We start from the raw sequence: 17,207 nt of genomic DNA, 5'->3' as shown, positions 1-17,207 counted from the left end.
AGCAAATGTGTTGGTTCAACTTAATTTATTAAGGTTATTCCAATTTAAAGCAAATGTGTTGGTTCAACTTAATTTTTGTGGTTGATTCAACTTATTTACTTTAGTTGGACCCAATGTAATTTAATAGAGCCAGCCTAACTAATTTTACACTGATAACGTCACACTACTTAATTACGTTGATCCAACTCATGAAAATTAAGTTAGCTGAACAAACATGCTTCATGCTGAAAGAAAGCTATTTAATCGTGTGGAAAATCTTTCCATGATTGAATTATGTTAATTCAAAGACATTTTCTTAAGTGCTATTAAATGAAGTGTTTTAAGACCACACTGAAAGAAGAAAGAACACTCAACAATGAGAAAAAGTACAACATGAACTGTATTTTCAAAATTGTTATCCATTTTCTTTTTACACAGCACAAAAAACAGCTGAGTTGAAAGTTGAAATAAACAACAAAAGGTCAGTTTTGTTATTCCAGAAAAAAACTGGGCTGTGTTTAGCATAGATCAAATTCTTAACAACATAAAAAGTGTCAGTAAATTCGCTCAACTTTGCGAAATGTAACAGTTAAAATTTAGTTTTCCATTGAGGTCTTTAGAAAAACATGTAAAGATGCATTGCTCAAGTTGTTCATCACTTCCACCCCGTCCAGGAGAATCCCAACATCCTCAATGGCATCGCCAGGCTCTGCACTCTCCGGTCGGATAACGAAGATTCCACAGACAGTCTCGGCCATTTGTGCACCTTGATGATGGGAACAAGGGTGGGGTATTGGGTGGGAGAGATTTCACATCTCATTAAATAAAAAAATAACTTTACACTTGTTTGGCTGACTCAACAACAGCTAAGGTCCATCAAAGACCTGTCTGTGTTAATTGTGAGTCCAGTGATAAGATTTCCCATTTAGAAAAGGTACCATATTTTCTACATTTTCACAAAAATCGTCTTATAATGCGGTGCACCTTGTGGTAAAATACGGTATATTGTCTCATATGGAAAAACATGAAGAGAAGGGATGAATCCCAAATAGGCCCCATATTCCATGGCCTGTTCTCCTCAATTGAAATGACAGTCTGAGGATCCACCACACAGACTGTCATTCCAAACCAGTCCTACTTATGTGCAAACAAAACCCTGACTCTGTACACAAACCAAACATCTTATACATGAAGAACCTGTCTTATTTCCTGGATGGAGGAAATGTCATGACTATGTGTGGTAGTTATTTCCAAATAGATCTGTACTAACATCTTAGGTAAAGTTACTTAATATTTTTGTCTGCATATGAAACAATGCTGTTAGAAAAAAAGGCTAAATAAAACAGGCCAAAGATCTTTTTGTGGAGTTTAACTCACCTAAACATCCTCATTTTAAACCCACTTAACAATAACTGTAATTATATCAATCTTACTAATGATTATCCTTTTCTGTGGGAGAAATCTAAAAGCATCTCAAAAGTCAAATTAAAATTGAATGTACCCAAGTGAAAAAAAAGTTTTAATGATCTTCTCTTACTTTAAATTTATTGGTAATTCACAGGAAGTCCAATTAACTCCAACTATCATCACCTCTTTTGTAGACACAAAGATAAATTAATATACCATGTACTCTTTCTCCAGCTTCTCTGGATCTTCATCCAGGTACGCACACAGGCCTTTTAGGATCCATTCTCGTCTGACTTCAGCCGTGTTTTCCTAAATATGCAGATCAGAAAACAATGAGAACAACCGCAAAAATCCAGCAGTATACTATAGGGTCACATACTTGAAAACTTAGCAAAATTCAAAGGAAGTCACAACGAAAGTGATCAGTGGCTTGCAGTCTATTTGAAAGATCTTTAAAATTGTTATTCTCCTGTCATTATGCCATGACTAAAATTAAGTTTAACATTTTATTTAAACTTCTAACTGAAGCTGTCACCTAAGAAATATTTATGTCTGAAACAAGGATACAGTATAGGGGGATATACTGTGAAAAATCTATTTCCTCTGCCTTCTCCCAGTGCTAGAAACAACCAGTCAGTGGCAGGAGAGTTTTAGTGCTGTCAATCACAATCTCATGTTGCTGCTCATCCTTCTTCCCCCTTGCTCTGTACTATTCTGTAGCTAGCATAGGACTGATAGCAGCTCATATCTACTAGACAGAGAGAGACAACACTCCTTACAGTTCCACATCCCCACGCAAATAAAGACAAATAAAACTGACTTACCAAATACAAGTTCAGCTGAACCCTTAATCGCTCTAACACTAGATTCAGTCATTTTAGATCTGGCAAAACTTATCATTAGCCACTGCAATCTAAAACTTGATGGCCGATGACCCCCTTCACCAGTGCTTATGTAGGTGGATAACAGACAGGTGATGTTCTGAAAGAGATCAGATTTTCAAACATTAAAATATGTAATTCACCCTGAGCAGAGTTGTATCTGAACATTCAAACTTTTAGTACAAGTCTCTTGAATGCATCATGAATCAATCAATCAAATTTTATTTGTACAGCACATTTCAGCAGAAAGGCATTTCAAAGTGCTTTACATAATTAAAAACAGAAACACAGAGTCATGCAACATTTAATATACAGTGAAACAGATAAAAAGTAAAGCCAAAAACATTAAAAACATTGAAGACATTAAAACCGCACTAAGCCTAATTTAGCTATAAGCAACTCTAAACAGGTGGGTTTTAAGTTGAGATTTAAAGGCACCCAGTGTTTCAGCTGTTCTGAAACTGAATATAACCACAAGCATGTATGTGCAGAACAGTGGTGACTTGAACATGGTAGAAAGCAATAAAAATATAAAACATAAAAATCAAAACAAAAACCTCAACATTTCAAAATTAAACCGATAAACTTAAAAATTGTTTTTGAACTACAATTATTTATGGAAAAACAAGTACAATAACAAAATACATCTTTAGAGCAGAGGAATATATGTATTTAAAAAATAAGAAAGCTCAAGTCTGTTCATGGACTACCGTAATAGGAATAATGGACAATCCTCTGAGTGTTTCAGCCAGAAAAAAATACTAGAAATCCATAGTTAGAAGGTGGACATTTATGTGGACATTGCAAGCACATTTAAAGCTCTAACAGCAAAGGTTTCTGCAGGTTCCTCTGACTCAAATTTAATACTTTTTATTATTAATAAATGAAGAATCTGTATTACGATAGAAAGCCACAAAAGTTGTGTGTATCCAATGTCCACTCTGCATTTACCTACATAATAACAGTACTGAAATAAAATAATAATAAAAAAACATTTAAATAGACTTATGTTTGGCCCCATTGTTTACAATCCACTAAACCTCAGACTTCAGAGTTTGTATGGCACCAGATGCTGAATTTACATCAGTCCAACTTTTTTCCAGGGAGCTTTAACAACCTCAGGAGGAGCAAAACTGTGACATTTATGGGGTCCGTTTTTTGTCTTGACAGCAGCTTTGTGACCCTTACACTGCTTCATGTGATGTTAGCATGATTTGAGTACATCAATTACATAGAAACGTGACCGAACATAGAAAAAAATGGGTTTTTTTTAAGTCTGATGATTTTAATTTGCATCTTTTTATTTCGATTTTTATTTTGATTTAGACGGATGAAAATAGACTGAATCTTACCTTTTTCAAATTAAGCAGATCCAAATCAGGAATCTTCCCGCTTCTCTTGAAAGAACAGTTTGAAGTTTTCCCAGACACAAGATCTCGCGTGATCTTCCGTAATTTCGCTAGCATCTCGCGTGATCTTCCATAATTTCGCTAGCATCTCGCGTGATTTTTCGTAATCTCGCCAGTGTCTCGCGTGATCTCCGGGTCTCGCTAGACCCTCTTCGGCGGGAGATTAGTCTAAATTGAATCACGTTGTCTCAACTTGAATACATTTTATTAACGCTAGGTTGTTGAATTTTATGTTTATTTGACGTGATTTTGTCATATTTGCCTTTGAAACATAAAATAATTCTGTTAAACATGTTATTTTTTATAAATGCAATAACCACTTCAATTCAGTTGTGCTTTGACACAAGCATGGAGCAAGCAGGAAATGGTGCAAATGTTAGAAAAACGCTGATTAATTACCAGCTAACCATCACTTCATGTGATGTTAACACATGTTAGCCACTGACATGAGTACATCAATTACATAGTGTGAAGGTATCACTGTTAAATAAGTTGGTTTCAACTAAATTTGCATTCATCTTAATCAAGTAAAGTCAATTATTTGGTCCAAAACATTGCAAATTAGTTGGTCTGGTTCTATTAAATTACATTGGGTCCAACTAAAGTAAATAAGTTGAATCGGGATCTGCCGTGATCTCGCTCGTCGCCTCCAGCACAAGATCAGTCTGACTATAATGAATCGTGTTATCTCAACATGATTCAATTTCATAAACGTTAAGTTGATGAATTTCTTGTTTGTTCAACATGATTTTATCACGTTTTTGTTTAAAACATGAAATTATTGTGTTAAAAGTACATGATATTTTTTTATTAATCTAATAACCCCCTAAGTTCATTTTTTTGAGTGTGAGCCCAAAACAGCATCTAAACCAGTAAAGGTCTCGCTGTCTGGGCTAAGGTCAGTGTTCACCATTCAATAACTAGAACGAAACCTTGCAGAGAGAGCATCCACTCAAGAGCTTCAATTAAAAAAAAAAAGCAACAAAGAAATAAAAAAATATATATGTGTCACATTTCCAAGAAAAGATTCCTGAGATTTCTGAGATTTTTCAGAAAACATCCTGTGGACTATGGAAACAAAATTATGGTTATAAAGAAATAGTATCATGAATTCTGCTCCTTATGGGAAAATCTTAAAAATCCTGATCTATATCTGGTGCCTAGATGTTGTTGGGTGTAAAGAACTTTTTTGTCGCCTCCTTTGGATTAAGTGGATGTTAGGGTTGTGATGGGAACCAGTGAGCCTCCGTGTCCAAGAAATGTGATCATTTCTTGTCTAAATAAATTGACAAAAAATGATCACAACAGAGTTGCAGTTAACCCTTTAATCTTGTGGCTTTTGAAGGCACAACTCAATGAAGTTAAAGGAAGCAGGAGAAACTCAACAAGAGCCTCGGCACATTGGAGCCAATGTTCTTTTCCTTTGACAATTTTATGGCTTATTCTTTGAAATTGCCAACATTTTTTCCGTGTGAAATATGTATAATTTCAATTGAAAGAAAAATGAAAAACAAACAAAACAATGCATCACATCTAGTTTAATCATGAGAGAAATAACTCACTAATTATGTTCTTAGAGGAGTAGAAAGAAAATCCAATTTGAAAAAATATCCCATCCTCTTCATTATATGACGACATTCAGAGGCCTTTCAGCTCTAATAGTTGTCTTGCATGTGCACACAGAGCGAACTGTGCAGCAGCTCTGCAGATGCCTAGGAGGGGGACACCGTCAGGGGACAGCCAGGGAGAGGACACAGCTGGCCAGATGTAGATGAAACGGTCACCGGAGTTATGATTCCTGCATGCATGCATGCATGCATCAGCTGGTCAACAACTGTGGCCTACACACACAAACACACACAAAGGCAGTTTTGCGCAGGAACACGATGTCCCAAACACATCAAAGTGCACGCTGTCAATTAGCAAGTCACCAGAAGCAGGAGGTGTGGCCTCCCCGCTCAGCTTCTTTCTTTAATCTCCATCCAGATGAGATCCACCTCGAGGCTTAGGTGCGGCGTAGCCGCTGCCGTAAGAAACACAGTCGGCTAATATTTGATGGCTGCAGACGCTGAGATCACGAGGAGCTGGGGACCACATGAAACGCTGTTTGATGGCTAAACCGAGTGGTGAGAAATGAGCCGGATGGAACCCCAGGGATGATGGGAACTGAAGGCACTTTATCATTTCTCTGTCTTGTACGTCATTCACCTGAGAGAATTGGAGATTGCTTTGGATCACCAAAAAGAGAAAAGCACGAATATGTGCTAATTCCCTGTGATTCTGTACGACCGAATAGCTGTGACAGCGTGTCGACTTGCTTAGTCCACAAAATGTTTTTTTTATTTTTTTTTTACAAAATACATCAAACCCCAAAGAACAAATAAAGGACTCATGTTTTGTGCTTGCACATTCAGCAGAGGAGACTTCAGGCTCAGTTTGTTGTCATTGTTTTCATGTCTGCATGCCTGCTTTTCGCTGACATAAAACATGACGTTAAGGTGCTATTTTCCTTCCGTTTAAAATATTAAAAAAAAACGTCAGAGAAAATGTAGAGATGGAGCTGCACCTAAAAGTATTCAAACACCTTTACAGACTGGGCAAAATGTAAAAACAAGCAGCAGTTTGCAATCAATAAATCAAACAAGAATGTTTTTTTATTGATTCATCAGATCTGATCTGATATTAATGAGTACAATAGTCTCAATCTTCTTCAAACCCCTTCCAATCATACATACAGTCCAATCAATCCTAGTTATTAAACAGTGCACCAGTTTCTTTTCTTCGTTCAAAATGATCAAAAAGTTTCCAATCTAAGGAAACCCAGCAGATTGCATCAAGCCGACGTCTCCCCGTCCAGGAAAGTGTCACGGCTAATCAGAGCGGCAGACCAGACTTCGCTTCTGTGAAGAGGGGAAAAAAACAGAAGGAACATAAAGTTAGAAGGTGAAATGAGAGCAAATAATGCAAAATTGAAGAGCAGTAGGCGAATGTGGCAGACTGAGGGAGAGTGGAGAGTTTGTCCTCCGGTAGCCTAGGCCTCCGGCAGCATAAGTACAGAAATATCTCACGATAACCTAAGCCGGTCTAACTATAAGCTTTATGAAAAAGTAAGGTCTTAAACATTGTCCTAAAAGCAGATGGTACATCTCTGCCTGTCGCTTGATTTCACAAGAACTGAATGATCTAAATCCCACTCTGCTTTTTAAAAAGCTGGGAACCAGGAGCAAACCTGCAGTCTGAGAGCAAAATGCTCTGTTAGGAACATATGGAACAGTCAGATCTCTGGTGTCTGATGGAGCTTCCTTACGAAGAGGTTTATATGTGACGAGAATCATTTTACATAACAAGAAGCTAAAGAAGGGAAGTTAAAACAGAAGAAATGTGATCTCTCTTTTTAGTTTTCATCAGAACTCTCGCTGCAGTATTTTGGATCAGCTGGAGGCTTTTAACTGCATTCCGTGGATTTCCTGACGGTGAAGAACGACAGCAGTTCAGGCACAAACTTGGTAGAGTTATCAAACAGCTGAATAACTGCACCCTTAAAACACCAACATAAAGTGTTTAAGAACTTTATATGAGTCATCAGTGACTTCTGTGTGTTTCATCGGGGTTTAAAGTTTAAACATAAGATGACATAGAAGCCACTGTAAACGAGGCTGGGAAATGGCTCATTTCTTGCCACACAGTTGGGGAAGGTAAAAAAAAAAAAAGTTGTGTCCAAATGGCAAATGTACTTCCACTGGGGATGCCAATACTTCTTCTGCTTAACATGTAAAAAAAAAAATCTATATACATATTTCTTTTTTGGCAAAAACAAGAGTAAACAACACACTGCAGTCCACCATGTTTCTCTTTTCCTTTCCTCTGTACATGTACCTCCACATTTCCTTTCTTCTCGTCTTGATTTTCACATTGTTCCTGTGTGTTTTCCTCCGCGCTGTGGCAAGTTTGTTTCCTGCCTTCATGGCTTCTTGTTACTGGATCTGATGGTCAACCTGCAGCAGCACCCTTAGTTGTTATTTCTTATCCATCTGCCACCTCAGCGCGTGTGTTCCTGGCCAACTTGCAGCAATGCCAGAATACTAGTCTGTTCATGTTTTAATGTAAATATTTGCTGAAATTTTTGGTCCATTTTATATTTTACAGAAATCTGGAATGGATCCGACACTTGATGTTCTTTTTGCAACAAAACAGTTAATTTCGTGGAAGAAGGTGGGTTTCAAAGCTGAGGGAAAACTTTCAACTACTAAACAAGAAGACAGAAAGACAAAAAAAAAAATTGTTGGAGCTGTCAGGGAGCACCGGGATCACTGGCCTCCGTCAGGGACCTCAGGTTCTACATAGCAGAAAGGAAAACCTAACCAGCTACGTTTCAACAGCTCTGAGCCTCCAAACCACAGAGGGTACGAGGCAAGATGGTGGAGAAGATGGAGTGATTGCAGGTGGGAAAACTGCAGCGCAAACAGAGAACTGCTTCAGAGTAAAAAGCTGTCAGACTGTCTCTCAGAGTGTCAGCTCCTGACAGAGCAGCGAGGCCGAACCCAGTTGAGTCCTGCAGAGGTAAACCAACAGCATCAAGCCTGGCTAATTCTTAGCTTTCATGAGTTGTGAACAATGTTGAGATCCTAACAGCAATGGCAGCTGAAAACTATGAAATTTCATATCTGTACCTGCTGCAGAAGGGTCTGCAGAAGCCATTATTTCAATCTGTGTTCATCCATCACTGTTTGGATTGGATCATCCACGAAACAAGCCCTAAATTACTGTGATGAATGTTTATGTGGGATATCTGATACATTACCGTATTTTCCGGACTATTGAGAACACCATACTATAAGCCGCACCTACGAATTTTTTGAAAAAACAAAAAAAACCCAACTGGAAACGTACATAAGTCGCACCGGGCTATAAGCCGCTGGTCGCTCTTGGTTTTCCATAAGGATCCAGCAGAGGGCAGCAGAGGGTGTAGCCAACGCTGAACCGTGGTTTCGTTCACGCCGAGTTTACGTGCAGCGGCTCTTTTTCCCTCCTGTCAGATTGATAGTCTTCAACTTAAAAGCTGCATCATATGAGTTTGAAAACATTTCTCTGCCGTGCCTGCTGCTAGCATGTGCTTGTTCTAAATAAAAATTAGCACTTTCTTCTTTGATTTCCAATTTTGACTTCCAATGATTCACTTCCTGCTTAAGAGCCCCCTGGTGGTGGAAGAAAAATCCACAGAAAAGCCAAACTGGGCTACAAGCCCCATGGTTCAAAACGTAGGAAAAAAGTAGCGGATTATAATCCGAAAAATACGGCATGTAAACTAAATTTGAATCTCTCTGGACAGTAAAGTTTTTGTCTTAGCTTAGATAACGTCTCTGCAGACACCACACACCCTGAACACAAATTGTTTAGACTTCCCTCTGAACAGAGCACTACTGGTGAAAATGAGCCACTGCAAACACAGTTCTGTTTCCCAGGCTGTTTATCTGATGGATACTTAAACATCCAGAGTGGCCAGATCAATATCATGCATGATCAATACCTCTTTTGTAAAAGGTCTGTACACACACACACACACACGCACACACACACTTGCACACGCGCGCACACATGCATATTTACAATAAGAAAAAGCTTTCATTTTTCATATTTTGCTTCCTCAAAGCAAAGTGGAACTGAAGGTAAATTCCTTGTTTATGTGCAACTTGGTGGGTAAAGCTGATTCTAATATGCATACAGTAGGCATCTGCACCTCAACGTCTCACACACACACACACACACACACACACACACACCCACACACACACACACACACACACACACACACACACACACGCACACACACACACACACACACACACACACACACACACACAGCTTTCTGATTGCAAGACAACTCCTTGTTAATATAAAAAAGATTACTTCAGCCCCAAGTCTTTGTAATTGTCTTCATAGTCAAAGGAGCAGGATAGATTAGGCTAATTTAAGTCATTCTCAGACTAAAAATGTCTCTTTTGATTGCTCCGTTGATTTACACAAAACGCAGCAAAATGAGCCTGAGGACACAACCTCTGCGAATTAATCAGAGACAAACAATTTATTACTTTGATACTCTGCCTTGTTGCCAAGATTGCTGCTCTCGGGCCTCCACGGCAGCTCTCTCCCCTGTTGATTAAGTTACACGATCCTTTTACAAACTTTGGTGGAGATTAAACTCAGGAGGACTGGAAGAGAGAGGCTGAAATTAAACCGTGGACATACCCAAGCAAATCAACAACTTTTGAGCAGCGTAAACCTCATAAAAAACGTCCCCAGAATCTTAAGAAGCCTCTTTCTGTCCCACACGTCTTAAGAGATAAATGATCATCTTGCTAGATTTATTTAGCATCTGGTATCTCTGTTGGATTTGAAGGGGATTGATGAAGGGCCCCTCAAATGGGTTGTTACTTCGTGGAAAAGGTGGTTTAAGTCCAAATGCAGTTTATGTTTCCATCTTTCAAAGAAGGGTAAAGTGTTCTGGATTAATGGTCATAGGAAACTGAGAGATCATTAAAGGATAAACTGAAATAATTTTTGTTAGCAAATTGAACAGATTTATCACTTAAGTCCAGTCTGCTGGTTAGTATTGTAGATGGTTTTCTCTCTATCAATAAGTGTTTTTCCAAGCAGATAAAAATAATCCTTATCCCTTCAGCGTGACATAATGTGACAGTTCAGGATTATGATTATGAAGAAATATTCTCAGCATACGTCACCTTTCAAAAATGTTCCTCACTCTTAATCCCTCCACATTTTGTCAAAGCAACAAGTTTTATGACATTTCACAAGGACTCTGTGTAACAAATCAACACAAAGGAGTGCATAATTGTGAAAGTCGAAGAAAAGGATAGATATTTTTTTTAATGGTTTCTAGAAATAAAATTTTGAAAAGCATGACATGCATTCGTAGTCCCTGAGTAAATACTGCGCACAGATCTTTCTAATTAAAGCTCCAAGTGCAGCAACAAGTGTTTTAGGGTAGGTCTCACTTTTTGTTCTTCTTTGAAACAAAGCTCAAGCTCATCCAGGCGGGGAGCGAGGGGGCAACTGATGAATGTTCATGTCTTTAACAGAGTCACAGTCAGTAGCTTGGGACTTAAATGAAGATAAATAAGTCCACAGAGCAAAATAAAGGCAAGACAATTAAGATTGCCTTTGTTTTCTAGCGATTTGTGTGTTCCAACAAAATACTGTGGCAAAATAACAAAGGGGAACCTTCACGGCACGAACATATAAACACAGGAAACATCTATTAAAACGGATAATAAAATTGCCTGAAAAGCAAGTTCATACAAGAACTAACATGACTGAAATGTCTATTACATAGGATAGAATAGAAATATCCTTTAATGTTCCAGGGAAACTCAGGTGTATCAGCTGCAAAGTGGCAAATAGAAGCAGACAGAAACGTAAAGATAGCAATAATAATAATAATAATAATAATAATAATAATAATAATAATGATAATAATAAGGAAACTGAGAGACTGTACAGAAAGGTGAAATTTACAACATAAGCTATAGATTGATGCTTGTTATTTAGTTTGCATAACTCATGTTTCACTTTGTGCTAATCTGTGATCAAATTCGACTAACACCGTTTTATCGAGTGAGGCACAGAGCTGCATGTCTCCATCAGGCGTAACACGATCATCTCCCTCTGTAGCAGCAGCACAGTGTTTCATCCAGGGCTTGTGGATGTGTGCAGAGCCACCTGCAGTCTCCATCAGCTGATCCGATGACCCTTCCTGCTGATCAATGCTGCCCCATCTGACCGCTTCTATTCCTGGACACCACTCCTGCAGATTCTGACCCCTTCCCTCCCGTCTCTCTTTTCCGCTTCCCTCTCTGGGACCGGCCTGGCACAGCAGCGCGCACGGCCAAGTCTGACGCATTTAAAGAGAGGTACAGAGAGACGCACGTACACGGTGCAGCCGTTAGTGTTTGCGCAGCAGAGTGGTCCCATGTGCAGCTGTTATACCTTTCTGTGCCGTCGCACATAAAGCATAAAACCGTCCTCCTCCCTTACAGATATTAACAAATGACCAGCTCTCTGTGGCAGATCGGGGACTTTTCTGATTTATTTCTGGAGCTCCAAGTGCAAAAAGGCTGAGTGACCCAAAATTATAATGAGAACAGAATCTAAAAAGAGTCACTCTGACCCATATCTAGCTTAAATATGGGGTGAGTGCATGAAGAAGATACGGTTCATCTCCATTTCATCTTGGCCCAGACTAAAACAGCCGCGCTTTTGAAAGTTACCGTTCACACAAACACACATAGATGGACCTTTAAGGGGTCTTCAGAGACCGCCGCTCTTTATCTTCAGATTCTGCAGCGCAGCATCCGCAACCTAGCATAAGAAGAGAGGAGGCAAAGTACAAATCATTTAGTGGAATACATGAAATTTAAAATCTATCCTAATGGGACAGCTTTGTTTAAGGACAAAAAGAGCTAAACTGTCAATCTTCGAGGCCTTTGGGTCCCAAAATGCTGTTGATAATGCGAGAAATCAGTCATTTGCCAGTCAGATGATACTCTATGTGTGAAGTCCTGCAAGAGCAACGGTTTACCAAATATGCCAAAGGGTTAAGTGAGCTCAGATTGGACATGAGATAACACTTCCACTCAGAGTCAGAGCAGAATATTTAAAAGACCTTAAGTCTTAAACTTAACAGTGACAGAAATCCCTGAGACTGTTCACATGTGTTACTGCATGCTCATGAATCAAGTTTTAATGTCTGTATTTGTTTCTAGGGGTTTTTTTTTTGTAGGTTTTTATTTTTGCAGGTTGACACACAATGATACTACTAAACTTAAAACAGTTTTTGGTAGTAATACAAAAAGGAAATGTGGACAGTAACAAAATAAGTCAAATTCTCCTCCTTCAGGAAGGAGGCTCAGTTGCAAAGAACACATCAGTGTAAATCTAACCTCATGTACACAGTTGTTTACAGACCAACAAATCATGTCTTGATTACAAATTTAACTAAATACTCTTAAAAACCCTGTTGAATTTAGAGTAAAGTCTTCATCCTGTAGCCGTTTTCAGTGTCCTAATTGTGGAAGCATTCACTGTCCTGCATGTGTTTGGATGCTTCACATTTCCAATACACCTGATTTTTTAAAAATGACATAACTTTTCACTGATTACGCAGAAGATTGCTAGTGGTCCTTTAAATCAAAGGTTTCGGAGCAAAAAACGTCTGAAACCCTCAAGAAATAAGACCTGGAGCTTATTTTGCCTGAACTTGCGTCAAAACTGGCTGTCCAAAGAGGTTGTGCTCCTTCCACTGCTGCCTTGTTGACCAAAGCAACTTCGTGAGGTACAATCATGAAAATGAAAGCCAGGATTTTTGGCAATAACAATACCACAGATTATTTTGTCACAGTGACTTCACTACAAACTCGATTCACAGGAATAGCTGTGTTGTTTCAAGGAACTGGAGGGAAGAAAAGAGGAGAGACAGCAGTGACTGGGATTAAAACTGTGTTTCAATAGACCATAACTACACAGATGCAGCAGCAACACCTCATTTATAAAACTCAGTTAAGTAATCCAGAGGAGTAGCATTTCTTTCCCAAAAAAAAAAAAAAAAAAAATTGTACAACGTGATTCCCGTTTTGCCAAATAAAGACAGATGTCAACGAGTTCAAAACTAATACAATTAAAGTTAACAGAAAACTCGGGCTGAAGAATAGTTTAAATTCACAAAACCAAAATATAATCTTGAAAAAAATTCAGTCCAAAAGTTCCTCAAAAGTATTCACGCCTCCTGCAAATACAAAATCGGATGGTTGAAGCGAACAAGTTGAAGTGAGTTAATTTTGTCATGATTCAAGGTTTGGTGAGGTGAGATGAGACGCAGGCAGGCCAGGATGAAGGTGAAAATGATGAATTTAATGATAAGAGTCCACAGGGAAACAGACTTAGAGGAGGGTGCAACACGACGACGATCCGACACAGACAAAGACAACAGGTGGGGTTAAATACACAGGGAAGGTAATCAGGGAACTGGATACAGCCGGGAGCAATCAACAGGGAAGACAGATTCACAGGGGAAACTGGACTAACAGAAAAACCTAAAAAACTACACAGAAAACACAGATCCTAACAGTACCCCCCCCTCAAGGGCAGCTACCAGATGCCCAAAAAGGGCACAACAGAAAACAACCCATCAGGGTGGGCGGAGGGGCGAAGGAAGGAGGGCCAGAGTCCAGAACAAAAAACCACCCATCAGGGTGGGCGGAGACCCAGGAGGCAGACCCCTCGAAAGAGGTCCGGCGGGCGTCGCCGGCGCAGGAAACGGAGTCCCGGAGGCGGGTCCGGCGGGCGTCGCCGGCGCAGGAAACGGAGTCCCGGAGGCGGGTCCGGCGGTCTCTTCCGCCGGCGCAGGAAGCGGAACCCCTTGGGCGGGTCCGGCGGTCTCTTCCGCCGGCGCAGGAAGCGGAACCCCTTGGGCGGGTCCGGCGGTCTCTTCCGCCGGCGCAGGAAGCGGAACCCCTTGGGCGGGTCCGGCGGTCTCTTCCGCCGGCGCAGGAAGCGGAACCCCTTGGGCGGGTCCGGCGGTCTCTTCCGCCGGCGCAGGAAGCGGAACCCCTTGGGCGGGTCCGGCGGTCTCTTCCGCCGGCGCAGGAAGCGGAACCCCTTGGGCGGGTCCGGCGGTCTCTTCCGCCGGCGCAGGAGGCGGACCCTCGGAGGCTCAGGTGGGCCGGCAGGCTCGGGTGGGCCGGCTGGAGGGCCGGCTGCAGGCTCGGGTGGGCCGGCTGGAGGGCCGGCTGCAGGCTCGGGTGGGCCGGCTGGAGGGCCGGCTGCAGGCTCGGGTGGGCCGGCTGGAGGGCCGGCTGCAGGCTCGGGTGGGCCGGCTGGAGGGCCGGCTGCAGGCTCGGGTGGGCCGGCTGGAGGGCCGGCTGCAGGCTCGGGTGGGCCGGCTGGAGGGCCGGCTGCAGGCTCGGGTGGGCCGGCTGGAGGGCCGGCTGCAGGCTCGGGTGGGCCGGCTGGAGGGCCGGCTGCAGGCTCGGGTGGGCCGGCTGGAGGGCCGGCTGCAGGCTCGGGTGGGCCGGCTGGAGGGCCGGCTGCAGGCTCGGGTGGGCCGGCTGGAGGGCTCGGAGACTCGGGAGGAGGGCTCGGAGACTCGGGAGGAGGGCTTGGAGACACCAGGAGCTCGGGAGAAGGGACCAGGTCAGCAAACTCGGGAGGAGGAGGCACTAGAAACTCTAAAGTCTCGGGCGGAGCAGACTCAGGAAACTCGGGCGGAGCAGACTCAGGAAACTCGGGCGGAGCAGACTCAGGAAACTCGGGCGGAGCAGACTCAGGAAACTCGGGCGGAGCAGACTCAGGAAACTCGGGCGGAGCAGACTCAGGAAACTCGGGCGGAGCAGACTCAGGAAACTCGGGCGGAGCAGACTCAGGAAACTCGGGCGGAGCAGACTCAGGAAACTCGGGCGGAGCAGACTCAGGAAACTCGGGCGGAGCAGACTCAGGAAACTCGGGCGGAGCAGACTCAGGAAACTCGGGCGGAGCAGACTCAGGAAACTCGGGCGGAGCAGACTCAGGAAACTCGGGGGGAGCAGACTCAGGAGGCGGAGTCTCGGGGGGAGCAGACTCAGGAGGCGGAGTCTCGGGGGGAGCAGACTCAGGAGGCGGAGTCTCGGGGGGAGCAGACTCAGGAGGCGGAGTCTCGGGGGGAGCAGACTCAGGAGGCGGAGTCTCGGGGGGAGCAGACTCAGGAGGCGGAGTCTCGGGGGGAGCAGACTCAGGAGGCGGAGTCTCGGGGGGAGCAAGCAAACGCCGCCTCGGCGCGGGAACCGGAGGCAGCGGGGACAGACGCTGCCTCGGTGCGGGGACCGGAGGCAGCTGCAGGCGGGGCCCAGGGACCGGGACCTCCGGCGGCTCAGGGCTGCGATGACGGCTTTGCCCAGGGGCCGGGACCTCCGGCGGCTCAGGGCTGCGGCGACGGCTTTGCCCAGGGGCCGGGACCTCCGGCGGCTCAGGGCTGCGGTGACGGCTTTGCCCAGGGGCCGGGACCTCCGGCGGCTCAGGACGGCGTTGACGGCGTGACCGCTGGGCCGGGATCTTCGGCGGCTCAGGGCGGCGGAAACGGCGTGACCCAGGGGCCGGGATCTCCGGCGGCTCAGGGTTGCAGTAACGGCGGGGTCCGACTCCCGGCGGACAGAACGCCAGCCGAGTTCCCACCCAGGGATTCTGGCTGGCTGGAGCTCCGCCACAGAACTCCTCCGCTCTGGATCCCCGCCGCCGCCTCCGTCGCGGTCCGCGTTGCCTGGGTGCGTCGAGGTCCGAGGCGAGACCAAGTTCCTCCAGCAGCAGCGGAGAAGGCAAGATCTCTACGTCCTTGTAGAGATCCCGTTGAGCCAACTCCAACTGCTGCTGGAACCAAGCCTCGCTCCCCCACACGCTGGCGTCCTCACCACTTTTCTGGTCGGATCCTACTGTCATGATTCAGGGTTTAGTGAGGTGAGATGAGACGCAGGCAGGCCAGGATGAAGGTGAAAATGATGAATTTAATGATAAGAGTCCACAGGGAAACAGACTTAGAGGAGGGTGCAACACGACGACGATCCGACACAGACAAAGACAACAGGTGGGGTTAAATACACAGGGAAGGTAATCAGGGAACTGGATACAGCCGGGAGCAATCAACAGGGAAGACAGATTCACAGGGGAAACTGGACTAACAGAAAAACCTAAAAAACTACACAGAAAACACAGATCCTAACAAATTTCAGCAATAAAAACACAGAAACACACTTCTGACCAATCACACAACAGATCAAACAGACCTCTGTCGACATAGTTTGACCCGGGCCGAGCGTCGAGTTCAGCAGGCAGGAAAATTCTGAGATTTCATCACGACTGCATGTCAGTGAGAGCCGATATCAGCGCTGCGGATGAAAGGACCCAGAATGGTCGGACCGAAGTCAAACAGTCGACGGCCGGTCACGTGGTTTTCAGTTATTGTTTTTATGCACAAGACACACTGAGCCGAGCTCCTGTGAACCCCCTCACTTGCTAGGTGACCGATTGACTGACCGCTCCTAATGTTGCTGAGCTGACAGAAACAAGACATGTTGATCCGGTAATAGAAAACAGAAAGGGAGTGACTACAGACAGAGACCTTCACCAGACGGAAACCAACACATTATACCATCACAATGCAGGAGGAATTTATCTGCCATTGTATTGCCATCCCAAGTCCTGTTAGCTTAAGCCTCATAGTTACACAAAAGAAGCAATTTGCTTTGAAAAACAACCCAGAATGGATTTATTTTATTTTATTTTTTTACTGTTTAACAGAGGCGTTAAGGATTGGCAATAAGCTGACAGAGTGCTAAAGAGACAAAGGAAGAGAGGAAGGATAGGGGAGATGGAGAGCTGTTATTATGTGACAGTAAGACACTTCTGGACAACAAGCTGAATGGTCAATAAAGGAACAACCTAATAGAGCTGTAATGGGAAGGAAGCCGACATAACAAGAAACTGACCCAGG

General features: G+C 43.5%; 1 protein-coding gene and 1 long non-coding RNA gene across 3 annotated transcripts in view; both read right to left on the bottom strand.

Moving 5' to 3' along the window:
• Window positions 1–361: 361 nt before the first annotated feature.
• On the bottom strand, window positions 362–1,772 carry LOC148161075 (uncharacterized). Its single transcript, XR_015763804.1, has 2 exons — window positions 1,603–1,772; window positions 362–745 (listed from the first exon to the last, which is right to left on the bottom strand). It is a non-coding gene; the product is annotated as an uncharacterized LOC148161075 (long non-coding RNA).
• Window positions 1,773–6,312: 4,540 nt separating this feature from the next.
• LOC106932304 (endonuclease V) overlaps window positions 6,313–17,207 on the bottom strand; it is a 53,710-nt gene continuing 42,815 nt past the window's right edge. Inside the window, exons 9-10 of one of the 2 annotated variants that reach the window (XR_015762323.1) lie at window positions 11,989–12,052; window positions 6,313–6,576 (exon numbers count right to left, since the gene is read on the bottom strand). The gene's annotated coding sequence lies outside the window, so the exon portion shown is untranslated. The remainder of the gene's footprint in view (window positions 6,577–11,988; window positions 12,053–17,207) is intronic. The other variant, XM_015010940.2, reaches the window with a different exon arrangement.

This window comes from Poecilia mexicana, unplaced genomic scaffold, assembly GCF_051168715.1.
Source record: "Poecilia mexicana isolate PSO_F unplaced genomic scaffold, ASM5116871v1 scaffold_1, whole genome shotgun sequence".
Taxonomy (NCBI): Eukaryota; Metazoa; Chordata; class Actinopteri; order Cyprinodontiformes; family Poeciliidae; genus Poecilia; species Poecilia mexicana.
Note: the sequence above shows the minus strand (reverse complement) of the source record. Positions and strands in the feature narration are given on the sequence as shown.